At 36.1% G+C, this 24930-nt stretch overlaps 1 protein-coding gene and 1 long non-coding RNA gene across 3 annotated transcripts in view; one reads left to right on the forward strand and one right to left on the reverse strand.

Annotated features, from left to right (window-relative positions):
* The window catches only part of LOC145688393 (uncharacterized), a 45683-nt gene extending 40591 nt beyond the window's left edge, over window positions 1-5092 (forward strand). Inside the window, exon 3 of the long non-coding RNA XR_014131891.1 lies at window positions 4466-5092. This is a non-coding gene — a long non-coding RNA (uncharacterized LOC145688393). The remainder of the gene's footprint in view (window positions 1-4465) is intronic.
* The window catches only part of LOC145688392 (uncharacterized), a 242273-nt gene that overhangs the window by 187891 nt on the left and 29452 nt on the right, over window positions 1-24930 (reverse strand). The window lies entirely within an intron of this gene.

The raw sequence follows: 24930 nt of genomic DNA on the forward strand, positions 1-24930 counted from the left end.
TACTTGTAAAATCATCTGGACTATACAAAAATGCACACTTTAATAACCACAGGCTTATATTCTTAATCACTTTCTAGTGGGTAGTTATTAGACACAATTATATTGAGTACTATAAAGAGACACGACATTAAAAGAGACAAATAGAAAAAGTTTTGTGAACTATAAAAGGTTCACTTTCCTAGTGAAGTTGCGTTAACGAAATAGTACAGTAAAACATTTTTTCTCCGTTGTTAATACTAATACTAATATGCATGCATAGAAATGTACTAAAAGTATATATAGTCTTTAGAATATAGGCAGAGGCGCATCCACAGAGGATGCTCACTGGCTCCGGACCCCCTCCTCCTCCCAAGTAAACTTGTAATTCGACATACATTTTACACGTTCTTAATATAACTACTTGCACTAACATTGTTGATGTAGCCTAAATATTTAATCTTACACTTCATTTGTGCTCTTTCTTATAAAATCAATCTAGTTCTAGATTTTTTTTTTCTGAGAGTGTAGGTGGCAGTACTCAAATTGTTTATCGCATTTTTCGGTGCAGAATAGCATTGGTTCAATATACATCGACGTAGTATTTTGTAGTATTGGGCCCCTCCAAAAAAAAAAAAAAATTGTGGGTGCGCACCTGACTATAGGAGTTACATAAGATTAACCAAACCATTCTTTTCTGAGCTCTACACAGAATATTGATTACAATTATGTTTCAGTATAGCGCAAATTGTTTGATAGAGTACAAAAAGATTGACAGCTGTTAAAATAATATCGGCATCACTGTTTTACTAATTATACGCATTCGTACTCGAAAATGAAACAATCCTTTTCTGTTAATACTAACTTTCTATTTTGAACAGACTATTTTAGTAGTCTTGTGATGTGGGTATATTAGTGTTATGCAATCAATGACAAATTCTGTTTCGTATTCTGTAAGCGAATGAATGTTTCAATTCTTATCTTTGCTCTCATGTTGTCATTGCAATTCCCATCTCGTTTGGCGAACTGGTCTTGCCCGTTTTTCTTCATTGCAAACTTTCTCTACGACTTTTCTTCCAGTATTTTTCTTTTCTGGCAGAAGTACATTACAGTCACGGACATTACATCTTCCGTGATAACTGAATTTCACAAGCAAAACTGTATGTTGGAATAGACGTTTTATGTGGTCTCCTAAAGAAGTGGTTCCCAACCTTCTTTCCTGTGGAACACTCGGTTGAAAAAAAAAAACTTAAGCTTTTTCCGGTCAGCCATCCTGAGTGAGGTCTTCCTCATTCACACCAGACAAATGCCGGAATCGTACTATAGATATACCTCATCGACTTGATCCCTAGTCTTCCGTTGCGAGCGTTGCAATCGGCTGAAGGAACTCCACTCGCTTTCTGTCGCTTAGCAACAGCTGAACCCTTATTGGCTCAACGCGTAGGTGTGTGAGGGTGAGAGTTTTAGTTCGAATTTTTGCCACGGCTCAAGACATTTTGGCAGCACAATAACATAGTTCCAGGCCACTTCCTTTCTTTTCCTCGAACAGTGTGCTCGCCGAGGGACGTTATCCCTCATACGTGACGGACTAACATGGACAGATGCCCAGAGTCCAGAAATCTGATTCCTAATTCCAATCTTCTTTTTAACTGGCAAAATACTTTACTCAATGACCATAACATTTATTTAATTCTTATTCATAATAATTATAACAGTGTAAGACCAAAAGTTTCTGTATAGTTGGGTGCACTATTGGAGCCAATGAAGGCGTTGACTGGTACAGTTTGAACATTGATCTCAACTAATTAATGAACTACTTCATGTTTTTTAAAAATTCTAAAATTTAGCGAAACACCGGTTGGAAACAACTGCCCTAATGCTTTTTTTCTCTCTTTAGAAAACTGTATTTTCTGTTAAATTTCTAGTCCAATACTAAACAATATAATAAATAATTTTGGAATTGTTGCTAAATCAGTAACAATGGAATTTTCCACAAAGAACAATCGTAGAATGTTTTTAAAGAAAGACAGCAAAACTAAGTCAAAAAATGAATCAAGAAATCAACAACAGATTAGAAATCCAACTGTTGGAACATTGTTGATCAGACGACTGATTCTGAAGCGGGGGCCATTGGCGCTGTTCTGTAATCCAGCTCTCTCGAGATCTTGAAGGCACCGACCTATACTGTGAGGGCTGATCTTGTATGGTCGAATGTACGCCTGACAAATGCATCGGATTCAAGGCGTGGTTCGGAGTACATTTAATAATAAGTCCCATCCAGCATTTCTTGGTGAGGTGTAAGAACATAAAACAGAAACCCAGGTTTTGAATAGAAATATACGTGATTTGGTAATAAATTCGATTAATTCATGTCTCTGCAAAACATCAAATGCGATTTTTTCTATTTAATTGGTGCTTTCACATGTTTCCATGAATATTTAAATTCGTACGTGCGGAAGTTGTGTTATCCGATTTCTAACAGCATGGCTAACTTTCTGTATTATTCGCTATGCAATTTTACAAACAACTCATGAGTTGCATCAATCTAGCATTGTTGATTCCGAAGTGCATTCTTATTTTCTTCTTGAAATATGGAAACTCCCTCGCGGTTGAGCGATCAGCGTACGCAATTTTGGTTTGGGGAACCGGGTTCGATTCCTGGCTGGAGCTCATGTAGTTCATGTCCCATATAGCCTCGCTGCTGAAAGAACAAACATCAAATCAATCAATCTTCATGAAATATATATATATGTTGCAATTTGAGAGAAGCTCAAACATGTCAGAGTTCTCCCCGTAGATTCTTACAGCTTGCATTAATTACAGTTGGACGAAGAATCTAGTCTTCTTAAAGTGAAATATGACCAACTGTTTGACTACTTGCACTATGCAAATTATTACATTCATTAGAACTGATCGTTTGCAGCCTACTTCAGAACAGTACTCCAAGTCATTACTCAAAGACAATTTCGGACACAATTACAAAGGCAGCATCAATGGCCACTAAAGTATAGAACAGGCCATAAACCCACACTATCACGAAAGCATTTCCTCTTCAGCGGACTTTTTTTCTGACTCCTACACAATTTTACACAAGAACTGGCTTTGCTTTTGTGCAAACATGCAATTGCATTAAGCTTCTACAAACACCTGAATTTCACTTAAGGTGCTCCAAAAGAAAGAAACAATATTTCCTGAAACGTTAAAATGCACTATCCATCATAGAACTTTACAGTGAAGTTCTGTAAGATAGTTAATAAACCATTCAGAATGCGTTCATTTTAAATTATATGCTGAATACTTTAAGAAGGAAACCTTCTGTGCGATACCCTTAATGTTTATCTCCAGCAACAGGTAAACAGTTTTAAAAGGAAGCCAAAGAAGAGACAAAGCACATGTCACTGGTTGGATAGAACTTTCAGAAGGGGAAGTGCATGTGGGCCGTGGTTCGTAGTTTGCCCATCATTCATCTATGCCATCTCTCACTTGTCATTTCTAAACAACATATTAAGTGAGTGAGTAGAACACAGCCTTATGTCTCTATAATAGAAATGCCACGACAGAAATTCTGTTACAAAAGTAATCTTTGGAACTACAGGGCACGGTAGCTAAATTTGTAAAATACTCTTATGCAAAATATTCTGTTTTGGCCTGTCAGCTTGGAGTTAATGTGTCCGTAAGGTTTGTTGAGGTTCTCATTTTGTTCCCTTTATATATTAATCACACAAATTCATTTCATTTACTAATCATCCGCCTTCGGCTCAGAGGGTATGACCATTGAGACTTTTTCATTTCTTTCTGTTATCAATTTATTACGTTATTTTTCTGTCGGGTTCAAAGCTTACAACTTAAATTTCACGCATTTCCTTATTAACTAGAGCTCGGATTATACTATTATTATTATTATTATTATTATTATTATTATTATTATTATCATTATTATTATTATTATTTGATACACTAACGCTATGACATTACAATATTGTGAAGTTCTTCTGATAGCAGGTTGGTAGAGATAAATAATGGTACAAAGGAAATAATTTTCTCCCCTCCAACAGTTTTATAATAAAACTTTACTTATGTTACAGTATAGTAGAGGAAAAGCACTAAAAGTGACATAGGTCCGTAAACCAACATACCGCCGTTTCTGGGCTGGAATACGCTGCATTCTGGCGGAGACATTATCAGTAGTTTCTACTCGCACCACTAGGTGGAGCAAAAGCAATTTAAACTAGTTGTGAGGGTGGATTAGTGTGTGAGGAGCATTGTTTTGTGTTTCGTTGTGCAAAAATATCTGTTGATAATTCGTCACCGTCATAAAACGAGAATTATTTAGAGTTAGGTGATTCACTCATTACATACTTTTATTCTTTAAGTTAAGTTTGCAAGTCACCGTGGTTATTGTGCCAATTGATATTCTTTGGTGGTGAAACATGTACAAACATTTAGGAGTAAGGTGTTCTATAAACTGACATACCCTTTTCATTTACAGATCTGCAAACTTTTCAAGCAGAGGCCGTAAAGCTACTCAGGCGGTAGTAATAATCTCGTCACCGCATAAAGAACTATTACGTACGAAGAAGGTGCAAAGAGAAGTTAAACGGAACACAGGTAGACAAGAACACTCCAAGGGAAATGCAAGTAGGGCGAAGTCCCAATCTACGTTCAGGTCAATGAAAACCTACGTATGGACAACCAGACAGTGACTCATCAGCTGGAGGTTTATTGTCCAGCGCACCAGAGAGTAATCATGTATTCTGTATTTTTGCGAAAGACACTTCGCAAGACACCACCGGAGAATGGGTTCAGTGTGTATTCTGTGAGGACTGGGCACACAGAATGTGCCGGTGTAGAAGGGAACCTTTACATCTGCCATTATTGTCATTGATTTAAGCTCAATGTGTAACTCCATAGCGATATTCCCTCTTAATGTTTACTTAACTTACAAAATACTCATACATGTGTAGACTATTTATAACTGTGAATTGTGCCTAATACCACGATAAGACTATTTCTATCAGCACTTATTTCTACTTTTAGAAAGCAAAGTATGATGTAGATCTAATAGTATCTTACAAATAAACCTACTATTGTGCGTAACAGAACCTGTACAACGATATCAAATACACATTTAAAATAAATCTTTTCATTTTGCAACATAATTTTCTGAAGGTATGTCGGTTTTAGGGCCTGGTTTTCAAAAATATTACATCAGGGACAATTGAACAAATCGTCATGATCATGGCAATATACGCTAATTTTTAAAACTTGCTACATATTTTTTTTTCAGTAGTGTCCTGGTTTAAAGAAACTTATTTACTTCATAACTCCGATCCTTCAGTTCAGTTCAGCTTTACGAGCCAGAAACAAAATACTATGTCGATTTTGGTGCATTTCCTCTGCAATAATTGGTGGTCAAATGAGGAGTTAATTTGGTGTTTGGTCATCAGGGATGGCCCAGTCGCAGCGTGGAGGTGGGTGTATAGTGTCTCTCAGGGCTCAGACGCAGCCACGAGAGAGTGAGGTAATTCCCAAGGCCCAATGCAGGCCAGGGAAGGTAAGATGACCAGTCCCAGAGCAAAGTAACGTCTTCGAAGGTGCTGCAGGTAATTTATATCCTATCCTCAGAAGTCCTCGCAGAATATCGGGGTGATGATGTTAGTCTATTTTTCGGATCACATGTTGATAACACCCATCGTCTGTGTTTTTGTTGTTGAGCACGTGGATCGTAGTCATATGCAGAGAATATTACAATATTATTATAATGTTTGTTCTAGCCTATAGTTTTACTATAAATATTATAAAATGAATTATTTACAAAAAGTACTGGAAAGGATAAGACAAAAGCTTTCGGGTCTCATCCTAAACGAAGGGAAAATCCCAACCTACACCTCCTCGCGAGAGAAAGTGGACAACGTCGTAGGCGGCTAACGTAGGTGGGGACCGACTGACTCCCGGGATAAGAAGTCAGTCTCTACCAAGTGCCAACGGCCTTTTTGGAGGGCGAATGAGCGAGTGGAGGTCAGGGCATCTTCTTGCCCTTAGGAGGGAAAACTGTCCTAAAAGGCGGATGAACCACCAAGTGATCAACGGAATGGAGACGTGGAAAGGAACTGGGAATACTACCACATTATCTTTTTCCCCCAGAAGGGACGAAGGAGAACAAATATAATGATAGTTCTTCTTGATGTTAAAAAAAACCGGAGGTAAAATAGTCCTCCGTTCGGATCTCCGGGTGGGGACTGCTACGGGAAGAATCAGAGGAAGAAATAATAATAATAATAATAGTAATAATAATAATAGTAATAATGATAATAATAATAATAATAATAATAATAATAATAGCTTAGTAATGGAAGACTGACAGCGTAGTAAGGTAGGACCATTTGGACCAGGTAGAAGAAACGAACGGGGCCAATTGCTTATCGACTTTTGTAGGCAAAATGATATGGTGGTGACGAACACGTGGCTTAAGAAAAAACAAACTGTACACATGGAAAAGTCCAGGAGATAAGGAACGCTGCAAAGTCGATTACATTCTTGTAAAGCAACGTTTCAGGAATAGTGTACAAGACGGGAAGAAACTACCGAGAGCTGATGTCGATTCGAATCAGAACTTCGTAGTGGCGGAAGTGCAAACCTGTTAAAGACAATCAAGAAAAGTGGGAGGAGAAATCGAAAATGGAACTTAGAGCGACTAAGAAGTTTGGTGAGCGATGTGAAAGAAGAGATTGAAAAAAAAATCTGTGTGATTGGCGATATGATAGACAATGTAGAAAATAGTTGGGGAAAAAAACAGATTCTACTTGACGCACTCCACAACAACATTGGCAAGATGCAAAGAGCACCGAGAAAACCATGGGTAACTGAAGCGATCCTTAAGATGGAAGAACGCACAGACATCAAGGAATACAGAAGGCTGAATAATGAATTCAGGAGAGACTGACAAAGCCATAGAAAAGTACATGGAACAGATATGTGAAGAAATAATGGAACTTCAACGGCGCGGCATATGTGATCTGATGTATCAGAAAGCACAAGAATTAGCAGGGAAAGCTAACAAATGTATACGAATATTTGGAATCTAAGGCCTACAAGGTCATGCAGTCACTGACCATCCAAGAATTCTTAGAGTTTGGGAGGAATACATAAAAGATCTATATGACCAGAAGAACCGTCTCAAAGGTATTGCGTTTGAAGCAGAGGAAGAGGTGGCTGATGAAAAAGGACCCAGTATGTTGAAAAGTGAAGTAGTACAAGCCATCAAGGACATGCAAAAGAGAAAGGCCACTGGGGACTACGACATACCAGCATATTTGCTCAAGGGATTAGAAGACAATGCATTGAAAATACTGGCTTCCCTTATTAACAAGATCTACCTGAGTGGAGAATGGCCAAAGGATTTTCTTGATGTTACAATGATTGCATTACCCAAGAAAAAGGAAGCAAAGAAGTGCAGCGATCATAGAATCATTAGCCTTATTTCCCACACTGGAAAGATAATTGCGCGCATACTGAACAGACGACTGGAAAAAAGGTAGAAAGGATATTGAAGAAAGATCAGTTTGGATTCCAGAAATGGGTTGATGAGAATTATCTCAGAACTAGTTCTGGACATAAAGGAAAAGTTGTGTTTGTGCTTCATAGACTGGCAAAAAGCTTTCGACAGGGTCAATTGGACGAAACTTTTGTGAATACTTAAAGAAATAGGGGGTCAACCGGAGAGACCGACGGCTCATTCGCAGCCTGTACATGGGACAAGTCAAGATGCGCTTGAATGAAAGAGAAACCAATAGTGTGGAGATTGGAAGAGGAGTCACAAGGATGTAGTATGTCGCCCCAATTATTCAACATTTAGAGTGAATGGTTAATGAAGGAAGCATTAATGGGAATTGGTGATTTCAAGATTGGAGGGTAGATCATTAACAAGAACAGGTATGCAGATGATACGTTTATTATAGCTGGAACCGAAGGACTACAGGAGATGATTGACAAAGTAGTTGACACTGGGAAACTATATGGAATCGAAATCAACATCGGAAAATTAAAAGTTATGAAAATATAATGTGGAAACTCGCCCTTACGGGTCAGAGTGGAACAAAGAATACTTGAAGAGGTCGAACATTTCAAATATTTGGGAAGTATTTTGACGAGACACGTATTGCACCAGATAGATCAGGTCGGAAATTGCCATAGCCAAAGAAGCATTCAACAAGAAAAGGTCACTTAACTAGCAGCCTTAATATTGGACTAAGAAAGAAATTGGTAAAGTGCTATATTATATATATACTGCATATATAAAATTGGACTTTATGGTTCAAAACTTTGACATTACGGAAGTTAGAAGAAATATTTAGAGAGTTTCGAAATGTGATGTTGGAAGGTGGAGAAAAAATAGAAAGAGTAACAAACTAAGACGTTTTAAAACTAATACGAGAGAAGAGAACGCTTCCAGCCACCATCCTTCGACCATCCTTCGTAGAAAGGCCAATAGGATTGAACACATCTTGCGAAGAAATTGTCTTCTTCATACCGCCATAGAAGGAAAGATTGAAGGAAAGCGAGGAGTAGGGAAAAGGAGAACAACTGATCGACGACTTGAAAATTAGAAAATATTGGAAATGAAAGAGGCAGTCGAAAATCGAGAAACGTGGAAGAAACCCAAACTGAAAATTAAAAATAAAGAAAAAAACTCAATCTCAGGACCTGCCAATAGGTAAAATACTTAATAATAACAACCATCATGTGGCTGCTGTTTATACAATTCAAAGCCTCACGGAAGTTTGGTTGGTCGCAGAAGACTAGACGTTCTGTTGACTTCATATCAAGTTCAAGAGTTTCTCTTTTCGTAATAAGAGGAGAGACTTCACAATAGAATCCCACTGATTTGACTCCCGCTATCTCGACATTACGTATAACTCTACGATCGTTATTTTTAAATCGCTAAATGATTTCTGCTGGTCAAGTAGATCATTGAAATAATTTGATGATCTAGTAATACCTAATTGTAATAATTTCTAACACCGCCTATACAGTGCAAACGAAGACGAAATGTTTATGAGAGAAAATCTAGCATCACAAGATTTTTGTGCTTAAGTTTCTTTTCTTTCATTTTTAATAACTACTTACAGTATATAGTACTTTTCTATATCAAGTATTGTGCTAAAACTTCCATTAGAGTTACATGTAGTAAAATACGGGTTGTGAACAATACTCTCCTCATTCTATGAAACATGACACTTCTCAGTCCACACTAAACCGAGTTTGCAAGACTACTGTATTGCCTTCCACGATGCAATTAACTTTATATATACACAAAAAAAAGTCGTCCTGACTGTGTGACTAATCAACGCCCAGGCCAAACCGCTTGAACTACGAACTTGAAATTTTGACAGGGCATAAGATTTGTGACGTCAGGTACCACTAAGGATTCTTTCTATATATTAAAATGCTATGTTTATGGTCAAGCAAAGTTTATGGGCCGCATGCAGAGTCATTCTGATGTGTAATTAGGTCTTACTAAGGGTCTAATTACTGCATGAAACAGTTGTTAGTCGGACTTTTTAGTATAGCGCTAGTCACGAGTCAGAACGACTATGAATACGATCCTAAATGTTTGTGCTCACTTCCGTTTCTATGTTTTGGTCCATTTTTTCGACAATGAGATCTCGAAAACCATAAGCTCTAGAAACGTGCTGCTTTCACTGATCTATTTTAAATTTTGAGTACACCTATCAGTTCTCACTCAAAAGTTTCAAAAAAAAAAAGAAAGAAAGAAAAGAAAGAAAAAAGAAAAGAAAAAGAAATTAGTCATTGTTCTATTCAACATTTTAGAGGTCGTTTTGAGCCCATAAGATTAACATTGTCGCTAGGCCGAAGCTAAGGTTCATATCCTTGTGTTAAGCAACCAGTACTGTACATGAGTTACGTATGGCGGGTTGACGGACATTGCAGGCGCTTCGCTTAAATCTGAATGGCAAAACGTATTGCGTGCTTTCAACTTCAAAGGCCTCAAGAGCTGCAATGAGGCGTACTCACACGGATATGGATTTAAGGGGAAAAACTCCATGACAACATCTCTTACTTCAAGTTTGCCATAAATTCAACCCAACGTCTATATATTAAAAGCTACGTTTATATTTTTTCTACCTCTGTAACTCGTCTCGTCCTTTACTTGTATGTGCAAAGGGAAATAGACAGATATAGTGAGGAAATGGGAAGTAGAACCATGGTCATATCAGAATGATGCGTTGAGTAGGCAACAGGTCCACCTAGTATTAAAGTAAAAAAAAATAATCGAAAAAAAAGCAGCTTTCAAAAACAATGCTTTTAAAATGCACTAGACAGATGATTTTCATTTGGTGAAATAAAAAAAACTGGGACTAAAAGAGTTTGGCGCGAGCGAAACATTTCTCCAATATCAATTTTTTAAAAAAAATTTTAGATCTCAACCTTAAGAAACGCGTTCAATGTCTTTAGTCTTACTTCCACTACTTTATTTTAACGCCAGCAATAAATGTAATTCTATATTTTATATTATATATATAAAATCCTTTTTAATGCATTTTACCAGCATTCATTTTAAGTTTCGCTGGTAATTTTATATAAATCAAAGTTTATTCTTCTAATAGGAAGCTTTTCTCTGCAGATATATGGTAGCAAAAAAGCACTATTAAATTTACTAAAATCATTATACCACCAATCAGGAACACTTAACATTCTCAAAACACTTTGGAAACTGTAACAAATGGAGAAATCCATTCCCAAAAGTAACACTAATTTAATTATAAAAATGATTAAAAACAGCTCGTATTGTAAATGCACAATATTTTGTAGTAGTAAGCTTAGGCTGGGTGCTTGAATAAAGAATAGCAAAAGACCTGAAACGACTGCGAAACCGATCGTTAACATATCACTGTGATAATTATATTATGTACAAAGTAATATATCTCTGCTGAAGTCGAAAGATCTAATAGGCTGACTTGTTTATTTTAATTATGTTATCAGTTCATGGTCACCAGAAAGGGTGCGTTAGTCACTGGTGTAACAAGAGGTAATGAGAAGAGACGACCCGCAGAACCAATCTGGGAATCAAATAGAGCATGTAAATAAATTCAATGGAGGAAAGTTCCAGCTGTTATACATTCAAAATAATTCGCGAGGGACTCAGTGGTAGAGAGCTTACCACTGGTGCATGGGGTCCCTGGTTCGATCCCCAAGTTTAAGGGGACAACATCGTGTCCGTGGGTTTTCTTGGGATACTCCGACTTTCTCATCCCACTAATTGTTCAATAATCATTCATTTGCTTTAATCGTCTCCTCTCTTAGCTTAAAGGGCATAATCGTGTTACGTTAAACTGAAGAAAATAATTTCAAAATAATTCGTGTTTGTTGGCCCCACAAATACTCTCTTGCATCATAAAACTCAGTACAAAAATGAAGACCTGAAAGAAAAAGTACTTCGTATTAAAAACACTACTCCGGTATTCAAGACGCTGGATACACGTATCAATTTAATTTCACTGAAATCAATATTTCCCTTTTAATTCCACACTACTTACGTGACCAATAGGAAACTGCTGAGGCGTGTGGCATAGCTAATGACCTTGAAAGAAGTCAGTCAGTCCTGAAGACGTGCAACCATCAATAGATATTTTGGTTTGAGGCAGTTAGCACACATTACACGTGCGTTGCAATGAACTTGGCCTATTCTTTGAAAGTCTTCCAACTACATTTCCTGAGGACTTGTACATTTTTGCACGTAATCGTCCAACATTCCATTATCACTTAAAGTGTTCCATTTTCTTGCTTCAGTTGGAAGCAGGAGAATATTATTGGAAATAAAACATGCTTATATTACTGGTATTAATATTTGAGACTCATTAACGCAACACCTTGTTAATATTTATTCATAGCTCGTACTTCACGCATTCAAGAGCAGTTATAGTGAATGACAGAGTTCAGACAGATCATTTAACAGTCATAGCCTTTAGGCAGACTTGGGATGTAGGTACTTGTTTTCTTCTAATTATTACTTGTAGTCATTGGTCAATGTAAAATATGAAAATGCAGTTTGATAACTGCGAATTCATAGTCTATGATTGCAGTAAAATCAATTGCCTAATGTGTTAAGATACTATTAAATTAATAATTGGACGCTAGTACGCTGTATGCAACTAAAGTTGCATTACTTACGTGATAACTGTTACAAAGTGAAAATATTTCTCTGTATTATACAAACAGCTTTCGAATCAAACCTAAAAGGTACTTGAAAGAACAATGTCTTTACTCTGTTGAATATATTCAAACGTATAACAAGGTAAATTAGTGAATGTAAAACAATCAGTATGTAGTAATCGTGTGTATATTTATGCCTGCATATATTTAAAATTAATATGTCCAACTTTGTTGCATAACGATGAGCGGACGCAATAAGTTATGATTATGAAACTTTAGATTAGTGTTTATGTATGTATGTATGTGTTTAGTTAATTCGAAAGTTACTGGACAGATTTCAATGTCATGAATCAATCAGGGTCTTAATTGTAATTCCAGAAGTGCCATATACACCATCATCACAATTAGAATATAGGAAGCTTACCGATAACGTCCAAGTGAAGCAAAACTTGTAGGAAATTGAATAACTTACAATTACAATGGAGAAAGTACACATTAGGGGGTCTATCTTGCGTAGAAGATAGCCCCCCCCCCAGTTGACCTCTAAAGTAACACTATAAGGAAAATGATACAAACAAAAATATTTTCGGTACAAACGGTACAAACGTAGTACAAACGAATGACCTAGTCATTGTTTCAATTTTCTGAAATGGAGGGGGGGCTATCTTGCCATACGTGTTGCAATACTGCTACTTAGAGCTACTTTTAAGAGCTCCAAGCTCTGGGATGGGTTTTATTTATATATAAAATAAGAAAGTTCCCTCTTGTGGTGGGGGGGGGGCTATCGCCCCTTTGGATCCGCCTCTGATTTCGATCATAAGTTTTCTATTCGTTTCATATGTTCTCTCGATTTCATATTGCTGTTACCGAAATTTTATTGCAACGATTTATAAACCATCATAAAAGGAAATCTCTAGCACGCAATTACAAGATTGATGTTTCATACCCTCCCATTAGCCGTTCCAGGTGAATTTGACAGAATGAAATGACAAAAGGGTTCAAAACAGGAGCGTCATTTCAGATTTTGCTTGGGGGGGCAAGACCCCTTGATATTAGTGAAATTTCGCGTTTCTCACTGATTTACTACTATTCCATTGATAAAATCTATATACATCTCAAACTCAGGGGGGAGCAAATGCCCCTCCCTGCCCCCCCCTAAATGACGCCCCTGGTTCAAAATATATGAATTTAAGGAAAGCTTTATTTACAGACACTGTCACTCTTTTTGTCTTTCTTGTTCTTTCTTCAGAATAAAACATACGGCGGAAGAAATGTGGCAACAGCACACTCCATTTATTCTGTTACTGCAATCTGAGACGCTCTATAGTACAAAGTAACTAGTAAAGAGCTAGCCTTGAAAAATGTTTTAAAAATGCAGTAAGGAAGTTCAACTTGACTCAAGTTACAGCATATTAATCTATTTTAGTTTTGTTCATACAATCCTGTCGAAAGTTTTGAAAAATTTTAAAGACCCCAGAACCAAACCTTATAGGTAAATGGGACAAAATCTACCATTTTTTTCTTATTTTTCAAAATATTACATTTGAAACTAACTTAAGTACTTAGCAAACAATACTTAAAAGTGGTACTATACCATATTTCTTCTTTCTTTCCCGACGTTTTTCTATTATAATAGGACAATTTGCTGTTGAGTTAATTATGGATAAAGGAAACCGGAACTAGGTATCAATGCCTTACAATATTTTATCTAGTTTTTTGCTCCCAAAGAGGGAGAATCAATATGGTGAACTAAAACGCATATCTTATCAGTCAACTGTCCAATCTTGCTCTGGAAGTAGTTAGTACAAGACCTTGCTGTTTCCTTTTTTTACGGTTTGTAAATTTCAATTTTGACGTTATAGATGAACTAGGCAGGAACGAAATGAAATCTTTCCGTTTTACGTTCCAGGGTTATGTATGTAGGCTAAAGGAGACTATGAGAAATGAATGAAATGGTGGAATGAAGGAAGTGGGAGAAGACGGGAGAACCCCGAGAAAACTCACACACACGGTGTTTGCCCACCACAAAAACCACTTGGCGTGAGTTGGGTAGGCAAGAATAAAGGTAGTACCATCTCATACAGGCTAGTTCGCTGAGTAATATCACTAGTAAATCACAGTGATGGCTCCTGAGGGAAGTCATACGTAACATTTAAATTTTATCGTTACAAACAGAAGATTGCCTAATATATTTGTTCTTGTATAGCTTTATGCAGCTTTTCTTCTTTCGTTTCTAGCATATAATTTAAATTTTATCAATGTGATTTCCCTCAAGAGCTACCACTGAAATAACGCACCATTTTAATATTTCTCAATTTCTGAAGTATCCTAAAAATAGTGGGGACATAGTTGATAAGCACTTTTAATCTTGGTAAAGAAATACTGTCAAATATTTGATGTAGGTATATAGGATTTAGATTTATGGGTTTTCGGCATCTATGGCCATTTATCCCGTCACAAATGAGGGATGACGTCCCTCGGCGAGCACCCGTGGAAAGCAAGGGAAGCTGCCTGGATCCTATAAGTTAGGTACTACCCCGGCATTTGCCTGGTGTGAAGGAAGGAAACCCAGAAAAACCACATTCAGGATGACTGTCCTGTAAAAACTTTTTACCCTTTTTCGACCGAGTCTCCTCACCGGAAATTGAACCCGGGACCGCTCGCGCCGAAGGTGAGAACGTTAGCGACTACGCTACGCGAGGCCACAATATTTGATGTAATATTACGTATTCAAAATACTTTCTTTTGCGATAAACTAATATTTCGCATTCAAGACAACCTTAAGAAGTGTGATTACATACAAGTAAAACTTTTAAAACAAAAGTATTATATTTATTTTAAAAATAAACATCACTAAGTTTGTTTTAGTTCTCAATAAAAAGTACGTTTTCACACACTACATATAATAACAGAATAAAATTAGTTGTCTCCCTTTCCATGCTTGCGAACATTGACTCTCACTTCGTGCAGAGCGCCGTCACACAAAGGATTCGCTGACAGAACTACACATGGAAAGCTGGTTTTGAAGATTGTCAGTAACCACATTTATAGCAAGAACTGAACGAATGAAAGGAAAGAGATGGGAAAATGTGTTTCTTTATGATTGAATATACGCAATAAATCCAGTTTTAGTAGTGTGTATTTGCTACTTCCTTTCCCGACGTTATTCTATTATAATAGGACAATCTGTTGTTCAATTCATTCTGGATAATAAAGAAAATGGAAACTAAGTGCATATACCTGGCAATATTTTTATTTAGTTCTTTGCTCCCGGAGAGAGAGAGAGAGAGAGAGAGAGAGAGAGAGAGAGAGAGAGAGAGAGAGAGAGAGAGAGAGAGAGAGAGAGAGAGAGAGAAATGAATCAATATGGTGAATGAAAACTCAGGTTTTATCCAGCAACTCTCCATTTTTTTCTCTGAAAGTAGTTCATATCATAGTTCTTGCTTTTTCACTTTTTCACATGGTACAATTAAATTTTATATTTTAAAAAATAATATTGATTGATTGATTGAGAGAGAGAGAGAGAGAGAGAGAGAGAGAGAGAGCATTTGTAGTCATCTGCGGCCAGTTTCCTTTATGCAGACAAGACTGTCTTAAATTAACTAAAACTGCTTTCAAACTGGCCCTCTTGCTCTTTTCATTCATGGGACACGCAGAAAGTACGTACCCATTAACAGTTTCAGATCGAGTCAGAATGTAATTTTATACAAATATTAAAGAAAAGAATCTGAAATCCAATTTTCGTCTGATACGACTGAGGCAAATGCTTTTTAAAAAATAAACAAAAAAACAGCTCCAAGATACAAACCCCACATATGTTGATTGGAATGCCTAAACGACAACTACTCACGCTCGACAGTAGTTATATACTTTTCTTACTGACTATTTACTAAAATAGCCAAGCCCAATGGGACAATTAACATAATATAAAATCAAGCACTACAATATCCTCATTTGTCTGTACTCCATACCCATTCTCCACTTCCATACATAACCAATGTTTCTGGGCGGTGAAAAATATTTCTTGATTTTGATGTGGGGAAGTTGGGTTCGATCCCCGATGATAGTAAGCGTATGTGAAATTTGGATTTATGTTAAACTATTGGTCTGCATCTCGTCTATCGATGGTGAAGGGACAAATTTTATTAACTCGAAAACACGATTTTGAGTTATGAAGACCACTCATCCTTATTGAAGCTGCTCTATCAACCATAAACTTGCATAGCTGAATTCCTTATATTAATGGAAATATGAACTTTCTGGAAATGGCGTATCTTACAATTAGTAGCACGGTATAACGTTAAAGGAGACATTTTAAATTACTTTACTATAAAATGATAATCAAGATACGCAGCTCAGACCTTCGCCGACTATATAGCCCCGCTACTGTTAAAATAAATGAATAAATAAAAACTGCAAGGGGAATGCGGGTCAGGGGAGATTTTGTCGGGTTGGGAAGACAGATTATTCAAAGGCAAGGAATGAACATTTGACAAGGAGAATTCCCTGGTTCTCTCCCTACAAATAAATTGTTGCAACTAAACCTCCGACAGGTTAGTACCGCAACTGTAAATTTATGAATAGTAACTAAATTTATGAATTTGTACTTCCATTCAACACTTGAATAATTAGAAACACATTTATAAGTAAGATCTAAAAGTATATAGTTTGCTTTGAATTGAATCTAGCGTCCCTTTCACCGGTGAGGCTGTACGAAACGTGGATCTACAGCTTAAGGTGGGATCCGAACCATATAAACTTCCACTGGGAATCAAACCCTGGTCCTCATCGCCACCTGAAAGTATTGTAGGTAATTTCAATTTCTTAAGGATAAATTTCTTTATGGAGCAAAGATTCATTTCTCTGGATAATCAACAAATGACTTTCTTCAGAGTTTTGCTGTTTACACTGTTCAGCAGAAAGCAGAAATCCACTTTCGACCTCAAATACGTCACGCGTGACATCATTGTCTTGTTTTTCTGGTGAAATTTTGGTTCCGTGACTTACCGACACATCAATGCGTGCCTGCCTTGTTACAAGATATGTCAAATACTGTTCAGTTGCTACAACTTGAAGTCTTCTTTTTTCTACCGAAAGATTTTCTCAGAGAAATACTCTATTTTAGATATTAAACACCCACATCACTTATGCCCAAACAGTTTCTAACACAAAAAACCATGACCGACTATATACAAAGCCATGACCGACATGCTGGAAGTAGAAACAATAGTTGCAAAACAAATTCTGCTGACTTAAATGAAGGCAAATGTAGTTCATTTTAATTTATAAACTAATACGCTGACCTAACTTTATTCTTGTCAATCTCAGCATAGCTTACTTTCTCTTGTAGATTTTTCACTGTCCGACTAAATTATGTACGCTGCATATTTCTCACTTAAATTGTGACTACTATGTCCAACTAATTCAAAGCAAATAAAACAACCTACGCAGTGAATCCTATTTTATTAGAGTATATCATGATCTTTGTTTGCACTAGCAGAAGTGCCCGTTCTTCCCATGAAAAAAAAAAAATAAATAAATAAACTGAATGAAAACAGTTGAAAAACTATCCTCTTGTTTATAACTCAGAGAATTCACTGATCCAAGTTTGTATTAGCTATAGTTTCAAACTCCAAAAGTTGTACATGAAATACTGAAACCAGACCTACGTAAATGTCCCAATCCCAAAAATCTCATTTTATGGAACTAATTTGGTAACATTATTCCACATCTGTTTTTTTTTTTTTTTTTTTTTTTCGAAGTTGGGAATAGTATGAATTAATTTCTTACACTCAACATCTGCAGAAGGACTGTGTTTCATGGGAAACGTCACTCTCATGAAACGAATTTTTCCAAAGTACAGGTCAATTACTTCAACAAATACAAGGATACGCCAAAAATTTTGTAATATTCTGGTAATATACCCTCAAGTTTCTGGAGTTCATACCATAAAATGAAATGAAATCTTTGAGTTCAACGTCCTACGATTATGTCTGTTAAGCTAAAGGAGACAATGATTAAAACAGTGGATGATGGGAAGAATCGGTAGAATGAAAAGTGGGAGGAAACGGGAGTACCCTGAGAAAACTCATGAGCAGGATGTTGTCCACCACAAACTTGGTTGGCCGGGGATCGAACCAGGGACCTCACGCACCAGAGGTAAGCATTCTACCACTGAGCAACCTCCCTCCCGGAGTTTGTACCGTATCGTCATGTTTTGCATTGTCTTACTGCAGAAGGGCTTATTTTCTGTTCACCAATTAGGGTGTTTTAGCATTCGATAACATACATTCGCACCAACTGTTCGCAGTTCATGTTGTCAATGATAGTCCGATTGTCCGGAACGAACTTTTAGTGAATTATCTTCTTATAATTCCACCAGTCACAGCGCATATCACCTTCTCTTCGAAACAGTCGTGTTCTGAGAGATATCAGTACCTGGCCCTTTCTTAACCACTATAGACGTTAAGATTTAAGAAACGTAACATCAATTTTCAACGCACGTTTTTTTTTTCTTCAGAAAATTAAGAATACCAGAGTTTTTAACGAGTTTCTTGCACACACCCATTCACCTTTGTATTTTGAGCTAGGGCAAATTAGCGAGAAATAATTTAGCAAGAGTTACAATTCAGCAACTGTGGATGGTTTCGCTGATCTTAAGATCACGAACCGCACTGGACAACCCAATACCGAAATCCCTTTGTAACATCAGATCGCTAGTTGCTAGATTTGAGTCTGTGGCATTGAGCATGAACTTGGAATCTATGTTTCGCCCTATCTGATTTTATAAGATCAATAACTTTCTTTTAATCAGAGCAAAATATGTGTCGTCTACTTTCTGTACTATGATCAATTGTTCCTCCACCCTTCGCACAACAAATATTACAGGTTGCTTTTGTGGCGTTATGACCTAGTGAAGAAAAATATTACAGAAGTAGAATATATTGCACATTCACCTTTTAGGTGTCAAATCACACACGGAATGCACCACTGCACACCCTTTCAAAGCACAGACTACCAAATCTATACCCATCCTTGCGAACACACTAAACAGTTTAAATTGCTTTGGTCCCGTAACATACATTCCGCAAGCATATTACAACATTGAGAACTTTTAATCACTCCTGAAACGAAACGAAATTTTTCAGTTAACGTCCCCACGCTTATGCCCAACTCACTTTTCCATCGTCTACTATTGATTAGGTTAACATTCCTAACTTGTCAGCCACCATCTCATGTATAAAATAGTTAACCGCCAAAGCTTTTGTTTGATATCAAAAGCGACCAGGTACAAGTACAGAATGTTCTAAACATACTTTGAACTTTTTACATTATTATTATTATTATTATTATTATTATTATTATTATTATTATTATTATTATTTAATGACTGACAACTTGGGATCAATTTGAACTTTCGTTTCTTAAAATAGTCAGATTGGTACTAGTTTTAAAATTTGCACACGATCCCGCAAGCATCCTCTAAAGAGGATTACAGTATTGAATATGAGTTAACACCCATAGTACATATGCATATTGTATGTTACATGACTATCGATTAGCAAATACCCTAACAAATAATTAACACCTTAAGCGCCAAACCCCAAAATGAGAATTTTTACTCCTGGGCCAGCAACGTCCTCTGTCCTATTGAATAACACATGAAATGTTCATATCTTGCACATAGCCCCCAGTAGTAGACTTAAGTGCATAAAATATATACACATGGCACTTGAAGTTCTAAAGATATCAAAGAAATTCTCTTCATTGAAGCACAGTTGGACATATTACGAACTCTGGAACGAATTTTAAAATTGCTTGAGTCTCGTCAATTTAGGAATGCTCGCACCCGTCAATAACTGAAGCTAATTATCACTCCGAAAATGCAAATCACATATGATGCTCAGGAGCATAAAACAGCCCTTTTTCCACTGCTAAATACTCCTAGTACAAACAAAGTACAGAATCGCAGGCATCTGTATGAACTGTAACAAAAATGAATTACTAAGTCAGCGTTTCCCAACCTTTTTCAACTTGCGGCACACTGCAGGTGTAACTTGAATTCTCGCGGCACACTCATGTAGATATTATTATTATTATTATTATTTGTAAATATAAAATACCGTGGTAATTTATTTCTGTGATTACTGATCTCTTCACAGAGAAGAAAGCTCGATGACTGGTTTTCGGTAAATTATTATGCTTATTTTTCATTCTAATTTAAAAATAGAAAACAACTGCAATGAGATAATTTACAAAATTCACTTTCTTTTTCAAAAACTGTATCCAACCTTTCACTAAGAAGGAAGATCACTAAATAACGAACGAACAAACAAATCTCTTTTACTTTTAAAACACATTTGTATGCAAGTTTGCTTTGTCGAAAAGATTGAATGATATTACGAAACAATCTGCAAGAGTAAAAGAAGCAATAATGGTCATAACAATGATAACAAATACTTTTTTCAACATGAAAAATGTACAGAAAAGTAACCGAGTATGAAAATTAAAATTGTAGATTTATAGTAGAGGTTCATAGTAATATGAAATACAAATATACATTTTTCTCTATGTTTTGCAATTTGATTGCCATGAATAGGAATGCGAACGAGACGAGTCGAGACAGGATTTTTCTGACAAAGTTCGAGTCGAGACACGGCTCTTCCAATACTAAAGTATACATTTTTCGAGTCGAGACATCATTTTTACAGCACATTTTCGAGACGAGACAGCCACAAATCTTGTCTCGTGCGTATCCCTAGCCATGAATTAATAATTTTATTTCGATTTCCTCGTGGCACACCAGCGGACCATTGGCGGCACACCGGTTGGGAAACGCTGGACTAAGTAATGAGAGGCACGTTTTTCCACAGAACCCTCCGACAAAGATCTCAATTAGCAAACGAACAGCAGTTACGCCATCTGAAATACTAAAAGTTAAAAAGACGAACTGTTGTTGTAACTATATAATCCAACGAGTATCTGTCCCACTGATTAAGAAGCTAGCCAATCGGGCTTTGTGCAGAGTCGTTTTGACGTATGATTAGCGTGATACTGAAAGTCTGACTACTGCAGGAATCATTAGTCGAACTCTAGTATGGCACTAATCATGCGTCACAGCGACTCTGCATAAGTCCATTAAGTTTATGAAATAAAAGTAAATTCATATCCAACACCTTATAAATGGAAAATATATATGTCATAATTATTCTTTTCTTTTTTTGCCAAGATATACAGATTTGCTCTTAATGAAAACTTTCAATTTTTGTAATCTGAAAGTCTTAAGACAGTTCAATAAAATTTTCAGCCTTTAATTTTTCAAAATACTTTTAAAGAGTAAAATTTTATAACATTTTTAATGCTTACAAACTGCTATGATCTACAATCTGGTTTAAGGTATTTCTCATTCTTCGTCAGTTAAATGTAACATCATAGCTGTGGTAACGTACTGCTCAAAGAGACCTTTACATTCTTTAAAGCATACTGAAAAAGTTCCACAAGCTTGAAATTCAATGAAATTCAGTAACTTGTTCGTTTACTTCCAATATCTATTCAGCACCAAGGTTATGACATTCAATATTTACTTCTTAATAAGGAATCCAAACTGTGTTCCACTAAAACGTTAGACAAAATGAAATGAAATCTTTGAGTTTTACGTCCCACGCTTATGCCGGTTAGCTAAAGGAGACGGTGAAGATGAGTAATGAATGAAATGGTGGAATGAAGAAAGTGGGAGGAAACGGGAGAACCCCGAGAAAACCCACGCACACTAAAACGTTAGACATTCTCTCAGAAGAAATCTGATGAAAGTTCAACTTTAACTTACCTACAATATACGAACAGTGTGTAAAAATAATAAATTTAGAATGTTTATCTTCACAACCTTAACTACGATTACCATAAAACGATAATATAACAACACTTCACGTCCAAGTAGTTCCTTAACAGGTTTCAAGTAAAATTAAAACTTTGACAATATGTCATGCAGATTAGTAGCAAAATCATGAATACTGTTAAAACTGAGAACAAAAGGAGTATATATACTCACAAATTTTTCCAAACGAAGACACTCAATAGTTTAATTACAAACCAAAATCAAAATATTAGGGATGCGCACGAGACGAATCGAGACAGGATTTCCCTGACAAAATTCAAGTCGAGACACGGCTCTTCCAATACAGAAATATACATTTTTCGAGTCGAGACATCACTTTTACAGCACATTTTCGAGACGAGACAGCCACAAATCTTATCTCGTGCGCACTCCTACAAAATATTAAAACAGCATATTTAGTATCGTCAAGCGTCGCACAGCACAGTTTAAAACAGTTCTTGTAAACGTGTTTACGCTCGCGGAACTCGCTCTTGCAATAAGTCATCAAAATAACCACAAACTGCATACTTTGAAAACTTAACCCCAAAAAAAAAAAAACTACTTACTGTAGTGCTTTAGCAGGACTTTCGTACCATTTGTTTTTTTAAAAAAGCCATATGATACATATAAACAACTTACGAATAAATGACGAATGTGTAAATGACGAATAATCCGGAAATCTAAAACAATGCAAGGACACCACTTAAGGATTGTGCATTTATAAATTGAGTTTGTTGAAATTGTCACAAAAAGTTCAATGTAAGGTGGTTCATGGCTATTGAAGGTCATGCCATTTGTTTCAATAGTGACTGGTTCACATGTCTGATTCTACGGTTATTTATTCATAATATGACTCAGCAACGGATAACCTTGGTGCATTGTTGAAGCGAGCGTGCGAGAGCTTTTATCATTCGGACCAGCATGTATTCATGTGTTTGTTTGTCGGAGTTTTTAGTAAAATTTATCTGATTTTAATTAAATATGGCGTATACTTTTTCTCGGGCTTATAAAATAAGGCTGCTTCATGGGGTTAAAACGGTTAAAAAAAAAGATGTTAAACGGAAAGCAGAGTCAGTCCAAATTGGAAGCCACAAATATATAGAACATAATGTAATTGTATGTTAACACCCTATACAAAAAGAAGCCATATTTACATTAAGCTTCGTTTTTTAAAACAGAAGTGATATGCGCATTGCTTGCCGCAGAAAGTATTACCTTTTTGATGAAAGGCAAAATCTGACACTACTATGCGATTGAAACTATAAGAATATTTTCAAAAACAGAAATGACCACAGTAAGCATGTGTTATGAAATAAATTTGAGTATTTCATTTATTGTAACAAAATAGTGTTCAGTTAACTATAATCTTAATTTTGGCAGAAACTTTCAACAGAGATGCGTGTTACTCAAGATGGCTTGAGTAGATTATATAGAATCCTGATGTCTAGCATTCTAATCTTGTAAGAACTTCATATAATGAGTTCAATCGTAAATTTTCAAATATGTTAATAACATTTTATTGATGCTCTTAAGCGCATCTTTATCACAATAAGAAATGATACGAATTTCCTATGAGATTGCTCACATTATTTGTTATTAGTTTTCTAGCATAGACGTGTGCGTGAGCCAAAATATTTACAAACATGGGGTCTAATTCTAGATACACTTGAACGCCAGTTTACACTAGAATATCTAACAAATCAATCCAACAGTAGCATAATAAACAATAACATTTAAAATATTGGCAAGAATGATTAACAGTAGCGGACTAAAATATACCCATTGAAATTACGTTGTAATGCAGAGTTTCGAATTTTAAAATATCTACGGGTGTATGTGATATCTCATTACATAATTTTGGAACAGGAAACTTAACTATTTTAGTCTAGATTGCGCTATATGAAGTGTTAAGTGTCTGAAAGGAACTCGGAAATAGTTCTCTAAGTAATGGTTCGGACGTGAGTTGGTTGTGTGTAAGATAATACAGATATTTAAGATTAATGATTTTATGACGTGTGGCAGGTAGTTCAATATTTAATGTTTGTATTTCACATGCGTTTAGTGTGAACTACTTCAAACACTATTCTATCTTCAGCAGAAGTAGAAACGGGCTACTATTCTTTCTACGTAAATATTTTTATATTATTATCATCTTATTTCCTTAAGTCTTTTAAGTAAGATATGCCAACCGCCCATTCAAATAATTGTGGTTGGGAACACGTAAGCGAGTAATCTCTACTATTAAATAAAAGAGTAGAAGTGGATGAATCATCGCCCAGGCCATACTACTATAGACAGAAACGTAAAATTTGGACATAATATTCCTTTTTCCAGAAAGAATGGGATACGGAAGTATTTTTGGAAATATGCATTCTACAGGGGTTAAAGTGGGATTTAAAACTTTCCCTATGAATAGAATACCTGACTTTAGAGAAACTAACTTCGGTATAAAAACTCTTAATTTAAAAAGAGGAACACGATTTTCAACATTTTTCAGAATTCCGCTCCAAAGTGGGAAAGAAAGACACGTGTAAAATACTCAAATTCCTTTTGTTTAATTAGAAACGGCTGAATGTAAGAATTGGCTTAAGAAGGTGGTCTAAAATTCTTTAAATTAAAAACAAATATTTCAGAGTTTCTGGTAATTTCACGCCAAAGGTGAAAAAAGGCGAATTATAATCATATTGAAATTGAAATGAAGTGCTGACGTATAGTAACACTACATTAACAACACTACTTTGAAATGCTACTGTCCTAAGATAATAGTGTCTTGATAGATCGGTTTATAATTACATTCTCTGTCAATAGTGACGCCACATAGAATGAAACCTACAGCTTAAAGTAGATTTGAACTACTGGAATGTGTTTGATGTTCTTCCACTGAAAATCAAACTTGTAACATTGTG

Source organism: Thermobia domestica, chromosome 6 (assembly GCF_964235325.1).
Source record: "Thermobia domestica chromosome 6, izTheDome1.hap1.1, whole genome shotgun sequence".
Lineage (NCBI taxonomy): Eukaryota > Metazoa > Arthropoda > Insecta > Zygentoma > Lepismatidae > Thermobia > Thermobia domestica.